A 14,487-nucleotide genomic window follows, 5' to 3' on the forward strand; every position below is an offset into this window, starting at 1 on the left:
TCGGGTGCACGTGCCCCTTTGGATCACTACGTTTGTATCTTTAGGGTATTTTCTTATGATAGATTGTCAAAAGTGGGACAACTGTATCAAAGTATACAGATTTATTTAAGGATCTTGCTATAAACTTCCAAATAATTTTCTCAAAAAGTCCTTCCAATTTATATTTTCCCCACCAGAATATGAAAGTAGCCATTATACACACACTGACCAGTCTAGGATATTTTTCAGTTTTATAATTAAATGAAATAGTACAGATTATTTGAATTTGAATTTCTTCTGTTGCTAGTGGGTAATGGGGTCTCTCCCGATCCCTCCATTGTTATTAAATTTCATCTGTACTTGCATGGGATATAATCAATTACCTATTATGGCTTTCTATGTTTTCATATGTTTAGGGCTGGTCATGTCAATACTTTTTCCTCCTTCTTTGTATTGTCTTTTCTGTTTACATTTCTAGATGAATTTGGGGATAATTTTGTCAAATTTCTAAAAAAAAAAAATCCTTTTGGCATTGTGGCAGGACTTGTTTTAGTAACTGAAATATTCCCATTGACATTCAGGAAATTCTGTCCCAGGAGGAAGTTTCACCGCTGCATACATGAGGAGGATCTTGCCTCTGGAAGTCTCAAACATCGTGGTCTCCCTTTCTGGCTTCCCCACTACAGCCAGAGGCTTTCTGCTCCAAGTGACACAACATCCAACAATGAAGTGGCCTGAATCACTGGCAGGGACTTTATCCCCTCACCAGAGGAAAATCTCAAGTGGGGCTTTTCTGGGTTAGCTTTTTTTTTTTTTTTTTTTTGTAATTTTATTTTTTTTTCAGTGTTCCAAGATTCATAGTTTATGCACCACACCAGTGCTCCATGCAATTTGTGCCCTCCTTAATACCTACCACCAGGCTCACCCAAACCCCCACCTTCTCCCCTCCAAAACCCTCAGTTTGTTTCTCTGGGTTAGCTCATTAGCTCCACAATGTCCCCAAAGTTTTGTGTTTTCCCATGTGGTCCTTCCTCAGTGAGTCAGCCCTATAGTTGCTACAGCTCCAGATCATAAAACCATGGCATCCTAGCACAGCCCAGAGTCATGCTTTTATTAAGGAGGAAGGTCCTTCCCAGGAGTTATCCTGCCAACTTTCCCATACATTTCACTGGACAAGTTGACCTCACATGACCATGCACTCTTCAGTCAGTGGCTTATGGAAGGAATTGTCCTAATTGGTTTTGGCCACTCATCAGTCATGTGAGGGGGCTAGGTCAGGGCCAACTTCAATGAGAACTTAAGAGGGGGAGAGTAAAAATAAAATAAGGGAGAGCGAGAGGTAGGAGTGAGGACATTGGCTATAGAGTAACAATGGCTACCACCATAAGATTTGTTCAAACTCTACCATGGAAAACATAGATTATAGAGTCTAGCCTTGCTCAGGGGTGGATCCATGTTTTGTTGGTTATGAAGCTTCTATTTTGGAGGCACAAATATCTTATACAAAATTACGTATGGAAGAATATTTATTTTAAATGAGAAAAATAGGCAAATCATATATTTTTAAAATTTGATAAATTACCACAAATACAGCAAACATCACAAAATAGTATATTTTAGTTATCTTCCCTACCCACCTAGAATAAATTTTAAATTGGTATAACCCATAATTCTGAAGAATATACAAAATTAGGTCAAACACAAAAGTAATCCAAAGCATTTTATTGAGCTCCATAATTGTATGCAATCAAATTAATGTTATATTACATACACTGACATATTGGTGTGCATGTATAGAAATTTGGTTAGCGAGATATTTGTGTCTTTAGAGGACTTCTCTTCATCAGTGGCAATTCTGAGTGCCCTTTCACCCAGAGTGTCCAGCTTTTTTGTACATCAGATCTGTCCATGCTGGAATGCCAAACATGTGACTTCTTGGGTCAGTGTATCCCCTGTTTGATACTTGTAGTAGCTTTCTACTCTTGTGCAACAAGCTATGAGAAACTTACAGCTTAAAACCAACACAAAGCATTATCTGATGATTTCTCCAGGTCCAAAGTCCAGGCACAGTGTGGTTGCGCTCTCTGCTCAGGGTCTCACCAGGTAGGAAATGAGGTGTTAGCCAGAATAGCAATTTTCATTTGGAGATCAGGGTCCTCTTCCAAGTTCACTGGTTTCACTGGTGACTGACATAATTCATTTTCTTGCACCTAGAGGACTGAGCTCCGAGTATCAAGATGCTGCTCACAGCTCCTTGCCACGTGGTCCTAGTAGGAATTTCACAATATGATTTTTGTTTTCTCCCAAGCTAGCTGGGGTGCATCTCTATGACTCTTTTCTGCAATCAGTCAGAGGAAAAATCTATGCTTTCAAAAGACTCATGTTATTATGTTAGCCCTTCCACTTCTCCCTGAATAATCTCCATGTTTAAAGTCAACTGATTTGGTAGCTTTATTGCATCTGGAAATCCCATGATGGCAGTACCTAGATTAGAGTTTGGCTGAATAATTGGAGGAAGGTGTATATAGACGAGGGCCAGGTTATAACTTTTTTTAATATATATTTTGGGGCTCATCTTACAATTCTGCCTACAGAGACATTACTTATTACATACTTGTGCCTTAGAGATCAATAATTCTGACATATACTCATGACGTAGTGCCATCCCCTTCAGAACTATAGTAGTACCTTATCAAATATGTGTTCCTAACAGCTTCTGTTTTGCCTAGGCATTAATGAGTACTGAATTCTCTGTTAGAGATTTCATATGGCAAGACTAAAAGAATTTTCCAAAGATTAATTTCCGGGCTTTGCACATTTCAACTTTTGTTTCTTCTTCACTACATTTGTCTTCTGGGGAAAAAAAAAAAGAAAAGTGAAGAAAAGTTCTCTGGTCAGATGAGTTCAAGTTGCTTCTCAGATCTCTTTCTAGCATATTAGAGGCCCTCAGTTCCTCATCCACAGTTCTGCAATCTAGGAAGCTCTGAACCAATGCTTTACTTAACTCAGATGGTAGCAACACCTAAGTTGAATTCAAGTGAGGCTACTTATAGTCCTTGTTATCTCAGCATCAATTTTCATATGTATCTCTTGGGGAAATATTAGGGATTGGGTATTGTGCAGTGTGCCCAGACTCTGCTAGGAGTTTTAGGGCATAGTTTTCTAAAAATTCCAAATTCTGGAAAAGAAAAAAAGGCTAAATCCTCTGACCATAAGGATTTTAGTTAAGATACTGCAGACTATTATTAAAGGCTATGAGACATCATACTTTAAGACTTTTTAACTCACAAATAAGCACAATTATTTGCTCAGGGAAAGATGCCTTCCATCTATTCTGACACCAACTCATGTCCTGCAGTTGCACTCTGTCCCTACCCACCCAGAAGCAGCGCAGAACCTCCCAGTGAAAGGGCAGGGCTCCAAAAAGACTATCCTCATTTCAGACCCCAGCCACAGGCGAAGTCCTTGAGCCAAACACACTTCTGACTGAATGGCTACAATTTGGGGATTTTCATGGTCCTTTCTGACTTGGCAATTTGCTAGAAGGATCTATAGAACTCAGGTGTGATACTTATAGTTTTGTTATCAAAGATACAATTCAGGAGCAACCAAAGGAAGGGACATATAGAGCAAGCACTGAGAGAGTCCTCAATGCAGGGCTTCTGTGCCTCTTCCCCATGAAATCAGGACATGTCACTCTCCCAGCACATTGATGTATTGCCCAACCAGGAAGCTTCAACAAGCTTCAGTGTCCAGCTTTTTTACTGAAGCCCCATTATGTAGATTTGATTGAATAAATTGTTGGCCACATTATTAAACTCAATCTCCAGTACCCTTCCCTTCTCCAGAGGTCAGGCTGGCTCAAAGTCTTAGCCCTCTAATCATGTGGTTGGTCTTTGCGGTGACCAGTCCCTGTTCTGAAACTATTTAGGGGCCGACCATGAGTCATCTAATTAGCATAAATTTAGATGTGGTCCAAGGGATGCCTGAATAACAGACATTTCTATCACTTGGGAAATTACAAGGCTTTCAGAAACTGTGCCAGGAACACTGCATAATGATCAGACCAATTGGGATACAACATCATCGCATGTCTGTTAATATTCCTAGAACGTTCTTCCTTTGCCACTAGTAAGGCCACTGCCTAAGATCAATGACCCAGCTTCTGACTCCTATTCTTCTGTTGATGTGACACCCATAGAAAGAAACTCTTAGGATATCTCCATTGGATTAGCATATGGCTCCAAATCCTTTCCTGCCCCTATGTGGGGACCAGAGAGGATTCTACTCAAATCATACTTATATTTTAGTGAAGACATATAAATATTCATGCTTCTTTTGGTCAAAATTATGACTTCATATTTTATAGTTATCATTCTGCTTTTGATTTGTATTAGCAATTATTAGCTTAGAGAAATGCACTGATTTAGATATATTTATCTTCTCTCTGGTCTCTTTACCCATAAACTCTTATCAGTTCTAAAAAGCATTTAAAATTGATTTATTTGTGGATTTTTGTAAGTATTAAATCACAGCATCCTCACATAACAATATCCTTTCTTATAACACTTATATATGGTCAAGGACTTATTAAACTGTCCAGGACATGTAGAATACAATGAAATAATAATTGGTATGGTAGGAGCTTGGAGCTTGGTTTTATTCTTGATTTCAATGCAGCATTTTCTGGAGTTTTATCATTAAGCACAATATTGGCTATTTTGAAATATACTTTGTCATGTTAATAATGTAGACTTCAAGTTCTTACATATTTAGCATTTTTATTATTAGTAGATGTTAAATTTATTTATGGCCATTTAACATCATTAATTTTTGCTATTATTTATATCAAGAAGATTAGTAACAGAATGTGTTTTGTGTTTTTTGTATAAAAATATGACTTAGAATGTGGGATCATCTAAACAGCTAATTCTATCATACAGATAAACTCTCAGTTAAAGAACACCTCCAGATATTTTTATAGATACCTTTATTGCATAGGCTAAACCTAATTATTGAACTCAATATTCTGATGCTTGCAGTGGGCAGAACCAGATAAACTGCATGGACAACTCCTGCACTTTGTAAACAATCAGTGAATATAATGCAATGTAACATCACCTAAACTGTTCTGCTATATCAAGGGTCAGGAAACCGTGGCCCATTAGCCATATCCTACCCATTCACCACCTGGTTTTATAAATACCCTTTCTATTGAACACAATCACTTATGCCGTATTCATTGACATATATCCAATGGCTATTTTCATATTATATAAAAAGTTCAGTAATTGGAACAGAGATTGTATGGCACACATAGCCTAAGATATTTATTATTTAGCCCTTACAGAAAAGTTTGCTTATCCCTGTTCTCGGCACAAACCAGTATTCTGAGAAAAATATGAGAAGGAGTTCTACCATCCCATAAACCCAAGAGGTGCCATATGTCTTCATGAAAATTTAAATTTTACTCTAACAAGAAGATTTGGCATTCTGCATAAGTATAAACATACATATACATGTACAAGATCACACATGTATATCAACTTGGTTTTACATCATTACTTGACAAGCTTTTTTTTGAGCTACAAATCCATTTTTCCTTGAAGAACTATGCTTTTCTATCCATACGTCAGTATCTGTGCATGCTTGATGAAAGACGTTATTTATTTCCTTATTATCTGCCTTACACTCATGCATTTCTTCATCTCATCTCTACTCCCCTTGATCTTCTAATCTGTTTGATGGCTTTTTTTTTTTAAGTACTTTTAGGAGTGCATAGATGGCTCAGATGGCTGAGTGTCCGACTCTTGATTTCGGCTCAGGTGATGATCTCAGGGTTGGAAGGATCCCTGAGTCAGTTTCCACCCTCAGCAAGGAATCTGCTTGAGATCTCTCTTTCCCTCTGCCCCTCCCCCTGCTCACACTTGTGTGCACTGTCTTTATCTCCCTCTCAAAAAAAAATCTTTAAAAAATACTTTTAACACATCGCCTCTCGTTCCTTCCCAATCCATCTGCCTCAGCAATTAGTTGTAGTGACCATGGTTATTAGAGTCAGTTTCTCTTCCTAACAATGATTATTAACCCACTTGGAATATCCCAAAGCAGCTATGTGGGAGGCTACTGGTACAAAGACATTGCTTGGGAGTCAGGCAAAGGAGGAGTGGCCCCACCCACACTTTGACCTTCGACAAGTTCCTTGACTCCTATTAGCTTTCTCCTTTTAAGAACTAGGACTAAGAATACCTGCTTTACTGATCAGGAGGGTGATGCCGGTTAATGCTTGTGATGTCACTGGCCTGGTTCAGGCAACATAGCAAATGCTTACTAAGGGTCAGTTTTCTTTTACAGATTTGCTGACACCATTGAGATGTGGTTTTAGATGGAGGTTATCCGTGGGAGGCATTTTACGGCAGGGGTTGAGAATATAGATGTTAGAATGAGAGATACGTGATTTCAATTCCCAGGTCCCCGTTTCCTGCCTCTATGACAAGTGAGTTTCTCATCTTCTCCTCCCTCCCAGAAAATGATGATAATCATGTGACTGTACAGGGTTCTGATGAGGACTGAGATTGGTATGAAAAATGCTTATTGCCCCGTTAGTGAGAATTACTCTGTGTATTAACATTATAGTCACAGAGGCATCATGTTATAGAAAAGGGAACAGTGAATTGGGGAGTTAAGGGACGCAGCTTCCTCGGGTCACCACTAACTTCCTGGGTGTCCATACCTAGTTATCTAACTTCTCAGAGCTATTTCATCATCTTCACATTGTGGGTTTGAGACAGACACTATTGCTAAACAGTTTAGAGCATCTTATGGGTACAGCATATTTTCACACTCTTGGTTTCACTTTGTAATCCTGACAGTATATCTAAGTTTCCAAAAAATAAGGCTTTCTGATGACAACACTCCTAGAGAAGAACAACTTCATTCTTTGATCTCTGGTCTCTTCCATGTAGCCAAATCACTTCCAGTGTCCACAAAGGGGGACCTTGTTAGGTGCTATTTTTATTAACAAACAAATGTTCCAACTTAATTGGCTTCTGGGCTAATGAATTTAATTTGACAAGGTAATTAACCAGTGTTCATGAAGTTTCTGAGTTACTCCTTGCACTTTCATCTTTGGGTGGCCTGCATGCACTGTTCTATGTGCTGCTGTCCCCAAGGTTTTCCAAGCCACTGAGGATCAATGGGCAGACTCTATCACTTGCCTCGAGCCCCCTGCCCCCACCTTGAGTTAATACTTGAGTTTATTCCTACTCTAGACTAAAGATTTCCTTTTTTTATGCCTAGCCTTCAGGACAGCCACTGGCGCCTCCCATGGTCTGAGCTTTTTTAGGGTTCTTTAAGTGACTTTGGTATGAATGGAAGCACTTTTCAGGCATGGGAATCTGGCCAACAAAAAGTACCAGGAAAGAGCAGGTCTGTCAATGGCAGAGGCAAGCAGTGGTAGCAGCTCCCGGTGAAATTGGTCTCTGGAGTGACTCTGGCCTACCTTGTCACCACACCTGTGTGCTGTCCTCAGAAAGCATTAAAGTAAATTTGAGACATCCATTGGTTCACCTGGCCCAAGTGGAATGTCCCCTCCCGGAGTAGTAATGTGATACTAATTTGTGACAAGAAAAGAATTCCATCCAATTAGACTCAACTGCAAGATTGGATCATTTTTAAAATAACCGAGAATCACAATTGTGATGTTATATTCCCACTAAGTCAATATTCTGAAAAATATGTGAATATAGCTTCAGGTCAGATTTTTACTATGTGAATTTTTCATCATTTTTTTTTCTCTTCCAGGTCCCTTTGGGTCAGAAGAAGAATGGGGGGAGTTGTTGTGGAATGTGAAATTTACTCTGTTCTTTGTTTTCTCTTTTTTTTCCTGTTATTGTTATTATTTGTACCGGACTTTGGGAAAGCAGTTCTAAGAATTTTTTTTTATTATATAGAAGTAATCATATAAATATTAACAATAATAATAATGATAATTAATAGTTCTTGGGCCTTGTATTTGCCAGGGATTGTACTAAGCACATTATCTGCCTCATTTGTTCCATCTTGGTAACCATGCATTGGATTAATGATTAGTGTCCCCCCACCCTATCTTATAGAAGAAGAAATGAAGTTTGGGGAGGATAAATACATTGCCAAGGCTGCACAGTAAGGTAAAGGAAGTAAGAGCTTCTGGTCTACCTAACTCCTAATCACTTTGGTACATTGTGATGCCTTCAATGGTATACTGAGTATTGAAATAAAAACGTAAAAATGAAGAAATTAAAAAAGTGTAAAGTTATATATACTAAGCTGTTAATAGTGTTTGGCTCTAAGTGGTAAGATGGCTTTCACTTCTTTCTTATTTTCCAAATTTCCTTTTTAAAAAGATGTTTTTAAAGATTTATTTATTTGCTTGAGAAAGAGAGTGGGACAAGGGGCAGAGGGAGAGGTAGAGAGGGAATCTCGAGTAGACCCCATGCTGAATGGAGAGCCTTATGTGGGACCATTTCCCAAACCCTGAGATCATGACCTGAACCAAAATCAAGAGTCAGACGCTCAACTGACTGACCCACCCAGGTGCCCTAATGCAATTACTTTTCTTATTCATTATCTGCCTTCTTCTAAAAGATAGATACTTCATGAGAGAAGGGACCTTGCCTTTCTTATTCCATTCCTGACACAGACCCTGGGTTCCAGGGGTATTTGGTAATCACTAATAGCAGAACTGTATTGTGTTGGGGACAAAAACTGCCTGTGAAGCAAGCTCTAACAATTTCAAACCATTACAAATTAACTCTTGAAACAAAGCCATGACTCTGTGGAAATAAGGGACCCACTGGACACCTGGGAGGCCTCCAACTTAACTTCTTGTGTAGAATTACATCATATATTAAAGCATAACAAGTGAAAGTGAGCCTATCTGAAGTTTGCATTATAATAAGTCACCATGGCAACTGCAGAATGGTTTACAACCATAAGGGACAAAAAAATTTTTTTTCAGAACAGAATATTTGACCACTGACATTGAACAGCATTATGAGGGCATAGTGGTAATAAAAAACAGATTTTTAGTTGGTTTTACTACTGTTTTTAGGCTGTCTTCAGATAATAGACCTTCTCTTTGCCTGAACCAGGATGAGCCCCTCCCACTGCTGAAATGGATTGAGACCCACTGACCATGCACAACTTTTGCAACCTTTGGCAGCAGCTGTTTCTGTCCTGCTGTGTTTGTCCTGCTGAGATCACTGTGACTTGGGCTTTCTCTTCCAGAATGTGGGTATACCTAATGGCTTTCTCATTGGGCCATTGTGAGAATTAAATAAGAAGGGAGAACAATATTTTAAATGCTTGGTAACAGCATACACTATTCTTAAGGGTAGAGATGATCTTGTTAGTTTTTTTTTTTTATGTTCAGCAATAAAACAATAAGAACTTCACTGACATTTGCAAAAAAGATTGTGACAAACCTCATCTTTTTAGATTCTCTTATTCCATAGATGGTCCTTAACACCTCAGAAAGTGTGTGCTCTAAGGTGTGATAAAAGATCAGACATTGTCTCCACCCAACCTTTCCCTAAATTGCCCTTCAGATAGGCCCCATGGTCCTGGGATTGGGTTTCAGGTAGGCAATGAGAAGAAAGGATTTTCATCTCAAGTTTTGGTTTGGAGAGGGTACCTACCACCTTTCCATTGGATCTGGTTTTGCCTTGCTTCAGCTTTCTGCTGGAAAGTTAAAGTGGACAGAAGAAAGAGCTGAGGGCAACTGCACAGGAGTTCCAAACCAGTGCTCCTTCTTATGGACTGTATAACTTTGGGCATTTGAGTCAACATCTCTGAACTTAACTATCTTTGCCGATGAATAGAGGTAATACACCCCTTTTCATGGAATTAACATGAGAATTAAATAAAATAGCATTCCATACTCAATGTGATGTCTAGAACACAGTCAGTGCCCAATAAATATTAATTTGTTGATGTCTTCTTTTAAGCCTTTTTGTGGGAAGAGAGTGGGAGAAAGAGGTAAGGAAGAGAGGAGAGACAGGTTCAAAAGACTAATCATTTGATGCCTGCAGAACACAGCAAATTTCTTGGAAAAGCCATAAAGAGTAAGAAGCATCACTCAGCCCAGGCTGTGTCCATGACCACAGACTCAACCCTGCTGTTTGCAGATGGGGAATTCTGGAATGGCAAATATTAGACCAAGGCAAATGGGGCTTTTGTGAATTTCTTTTGGGCTGCCTTCTGAGCAGTGTCACTTTGTATGCCAGCTCTCCACCTCCGTCTGTTCCCTGGCCTCCGGAATGTGGCCCCCATGGCGGAGCCTGAATCGTTACCAGGGCAATGACGATGTCCTTGGCTCAGAGTGTGCTGATGTGGGCTTGAATGGCTGGTCAGGGCTTAATGACCAGGAACTCCTGATGTTCAAGGGCAACAGTGGCATTAAGATGGTATGAAAACTGGCAGCCCCACGAAGACTTGTTCGGTCCTTCCCCCCATTCAGGATTTCAATTTATTTTTATCTCCAAGGCATCCAGTTCAGGAGCCACAGCGCTTTTGATCATGATATTTAGTGGCAATACCTCTAACCCTGAAAGATCCTGTTATGGACTGAATGTTTGTGCCCCCCCCCCAAAATCCATAGGTTGTAGTCCTAACCTCCATGTGAGGGTATTAACAGGTGGGGCTTTTGGGAGGTAATTAGATTTAGGTGAAGTAATGAGGATGGAGCCCCCATTACGGAATTTGTTATCTTATAAGATATCAAAGAGCTTTCTCTCCCTCTCAGGGTCATGTGAGGATATGCAAGGAAGCCAACCCCCACCCTGTTTTTGTTTGTTTGTTTGTTTTTTGTTTTGTTTTGTTTTCAAAGAAAGCTCTTTTCAAGAACTGATTAGGCCAGCACCTTTATCTTGGACTTTCCAGCCTCTAGAAGTATGAGAAAATACATTTATGTTATTTAAGCCACACTTGTGGCATTTTTTAAGAGCACCCAGAGCTAAGACACCTCCTTAGAAATGTATGTGTACTGGAGTCACAATGCCTGGGTTCGAATCACAGCTCTTTGGCCTTACTTCACTTCACCAAGCCTCATTTCCACTGAAGAGTTAGAAGGGACAGAAAACACAGAAAGGAGAGTTTTCCACTTATCTATTTACTGTATAATAAACTGGCCCTAAACATGGCTTAAGACAACAATTATTATTCAGAGAGCAGCCTTTTTCTTCAACCTCTGCTGACGATCTCTGTTCCCCATCCCTTCACCAGACATGGTGTCCCTTCACTTGGTTGGCATTTGGGACTTCTCCCTACTCTTGCCCTCTTGTCTAATTTCCAGTGTCCCTTCAAGTAGAACTCAGCAGCCACTGGAATGTCTTTCCTCCTTCTCTGAGGATAAGAGAGATTTAGGGATAAATCAGAATGCTCAAGCACATAGTACCATTGTCTAGAATCCACAAGCTTCCTAAATTGGGAAGAACCACTAACTACAGGGTACACATGTCCAGCTTTTTAACATCTTCCTTATGGCATTTATTACTTTTCTATGCTGCATACAATATTACCACAACATTCCAGTGAAAAACAATACCCATTTATTATCTCTAAACTTTGTGTGTGTGTGAAGTTCTTCAGCTCAGGTTATCACAAAACTGAAATCAGATTGCTGACCATGTTGAGTTCTCATCTGGAAGCTCTGATTCCAAGTGCTTTCAGGTTCTTGGAAAAATTCAGTTCTTTGTGGTTGTAAGACTGTAAAACCCGTTTTCTTATTGGTGTCAATCTGGTTCACTTGCATCTTTTAGAGGCCCCTGAATGCCTTGTCATGTGGCCCCTTCCATCTTCAAGTCAACAACAGAGAACTTCTCATGTGCCCAAACTTCCTCACAATTCACACATCTGATTACCCTGTCTCTGATTTCTGGACCCATACAGAAAGGTTTCATGTGCTTAGGTCAGGCCCCAAATAACCTCCCCACCATAAGGCAAATTGATTGGAGACCCTAATGATATCTGAAATATTCTTTTGCAGAAGAACTCAGACTGGAGATTGATTGGAAATGGAGAGAAGATATGTGTACACCAGGGCCTGAAACTTTTAGGACCATCCTAGAAGACTGCCTGCTACACCATGCTTCACTCCTCCCCAGTAACAGCACCAGGCAAGATCTAAAAGTTCTGCAGACCCACAATATCCAGTTGGCAAGTGAAGTGCCCCAGCCTCCCAAAGTGATTCTCTGAAAGCACCTCCTCTTTTGGCTTCCAGAAAGAGAGGTGTTTCATCCCAAACAATGTTGCCAGTTCTCACCGCTTCCTCATCTTCTGTGCTCCCCTGTCCTCCTTCTCACAGCTTGACAGGGGTTGTGACTGGTCAGAGGCAGAGGCAGCAGCTAATTCTGCCACCTCCTAGGAATCTTTTGGTGTGGTGTTTCAGCTTGACCTCTGTTGGAGGTTTTGTTTAGAATGTGGGCTAATGCAGCCTCCTTGTCCTCCAATTTCAGGGTTCAAGAAGAGTCTCATCAACATTCTGTGACATTATTACTCACTGGGATAATATACCTTAGAAACTGTGTCCAGGGAGCAAGGAAAGGATCATTGTGCCACTCTTGGACATCAGGCCTTTAGAATGATAGCCTATTTCCTTTTCTTGGAAAACAACAAATAAGTCCATACTTGCCTACTCCCATTACAGCAGGTAAGGGAAACCTGAGCTTAATTTTGGTGTCATGTGGCATCCTAGGCTAGTCATTTCTCTTGACTTTATCCTTTACTTCCTGAACAATATTCCCAGCAATCATGGAGAGAGGTGCCAATTGGGAGGAAACACGGGGAGCCCCCATTGTATTAGCAATGCTTTTTTCCTTTAACTAGGTATATGATGTTCACTATTAAGATTCATACATTCAAGTATATCTAAAATATCATACAGAAAATTTGGAGATTGATTGGAAAAACGTCCCCATACAGACCTATAACATTATATTAACTTACGTAGGCTGGTTTTCTCTGCTGAACCTAAGAGCTAAACAGAAGAGGGCATCTTGCTTTGGTATCCTCAACGATGCACATGGCGCTGACAAAGAACTGGCTCTGAAGATCTATTCATAGACGAAGTGTAGGATGTCCTGTCATTTGTCAAGCTGATTTAACTTTTTTCTTCTCATTCTCCAAATTTCACCCAGGCATTAAACTGAACTCAGCATGTCCCTTCCCTGACTCTTTCCTGAACATTTCACTGATGTGTACGGTCCTCCCTGGGCTCTCTGTGAATGCCTATACTATTTACAGTCAGTGCTATAAAAAAGGGACAGATATTTTAATGGAGCACTAAGAAACAGACACAATTTTGTCTCATTTTATCCCACCAACACTTCTGTGAGATACATACTATCCTTGTGTTAGAGTTCATTTGTGCCAGGATAACATAGTAAACATCTGCTATTGATGTGTCATAGAAAGCTCCGAAGATTCATCAATGGAAGCAAAATAGAGGAAAATGTTCTGTCTTCATGGAGCTTTGAATTAAAATGGGAAAATGGGAACCAGGCTCGGAAAGGTCTATGATCTCTCAGTGAGCCAGACTCGGACCTCAGGACGTGGTCTTCACACTAGGCAGAATGCTGGGTGTTTCTGCTTTGCTTCCTTTATTCTCACTATCCAACAGCATAAGACACACATATTACAAATATTACAAATGAAAGAACTCGCCCTCTAAGCAACTCACACAGCTGGTGAGAGATTGTATGTACCAGGTTGAGTAGTGCTCCCTAAAATGTCACGCCCACCCTGAAACACAGAATGTGACCTTATTTGGAAACAGGATCTTTGCAGAAGTAATGAAGGTGAGGCTAAATCCAGTGCCCGCTGTCCTTACAAGAAAGCCACGTGAAGGCACAGAGGGACACACAGAAGGAAAGACCATGCAGGTGACCATGGCAGATTGGGGTGAGGCAGGAGCAAGCTAAGATCACAAAGGACTTTGGCAAACACCGGAAGCCAGAAGGGACGCCTGGACTGGCTCTCCTGCAGAGTCTCCCACAGAACCAACCCCATGGACACCTTGATTTCAGACTTCTGGCCTCCTGAACTGGGAGGCAATAAATTGTTGTCTTAAGCCACCTGGATTGCAGTCATTTGTTACAACATCCCTAGCAAACGAATACAGAGACAGAGGCTGGAGTCAGGCCCATATTTGACTCCAGAGTCCAGCCCCCACTGGCCTCTCTCTACTCCCTTAGCAAGGCTAAGAGGAGAATGAGCTGAACGGAGGGAAATTGTGCTTTGCAAATTTTGATGTGTTCCTCAAAGGTTGTGGGCTTTTATCATTATCATTTTAAGAGGCCCTTCTCCCAACATTATCTAAGAACTCAGTAAAATTTCATAATTAAATAAAATGAGATACAGGATACAACCTCTTCTCCATTGTTAAATCAACCCTTTAAAATGGTTATTTCCAGGATTCCTCCAGCTTTCACTATGCTCCTACTCTATTCAGAATCACATCCTGGTTGTCCATGC

The sequence above is a fragment of the Mustela nigripes genome, chromosome 1, assembly GCF_022355385.1.
Source record: "Mustela nigripes isolate SB6536 chromosome 1, MUSNIG.SB6536, whole genome shotgun sequence".
Taxonomy (NCBI): domain Eukaryota; kingdom Metazoa; phylum Chordata; class Mammalia; order Carnivora; family Mustelidae; genus Mustela; species Mustela nigripes.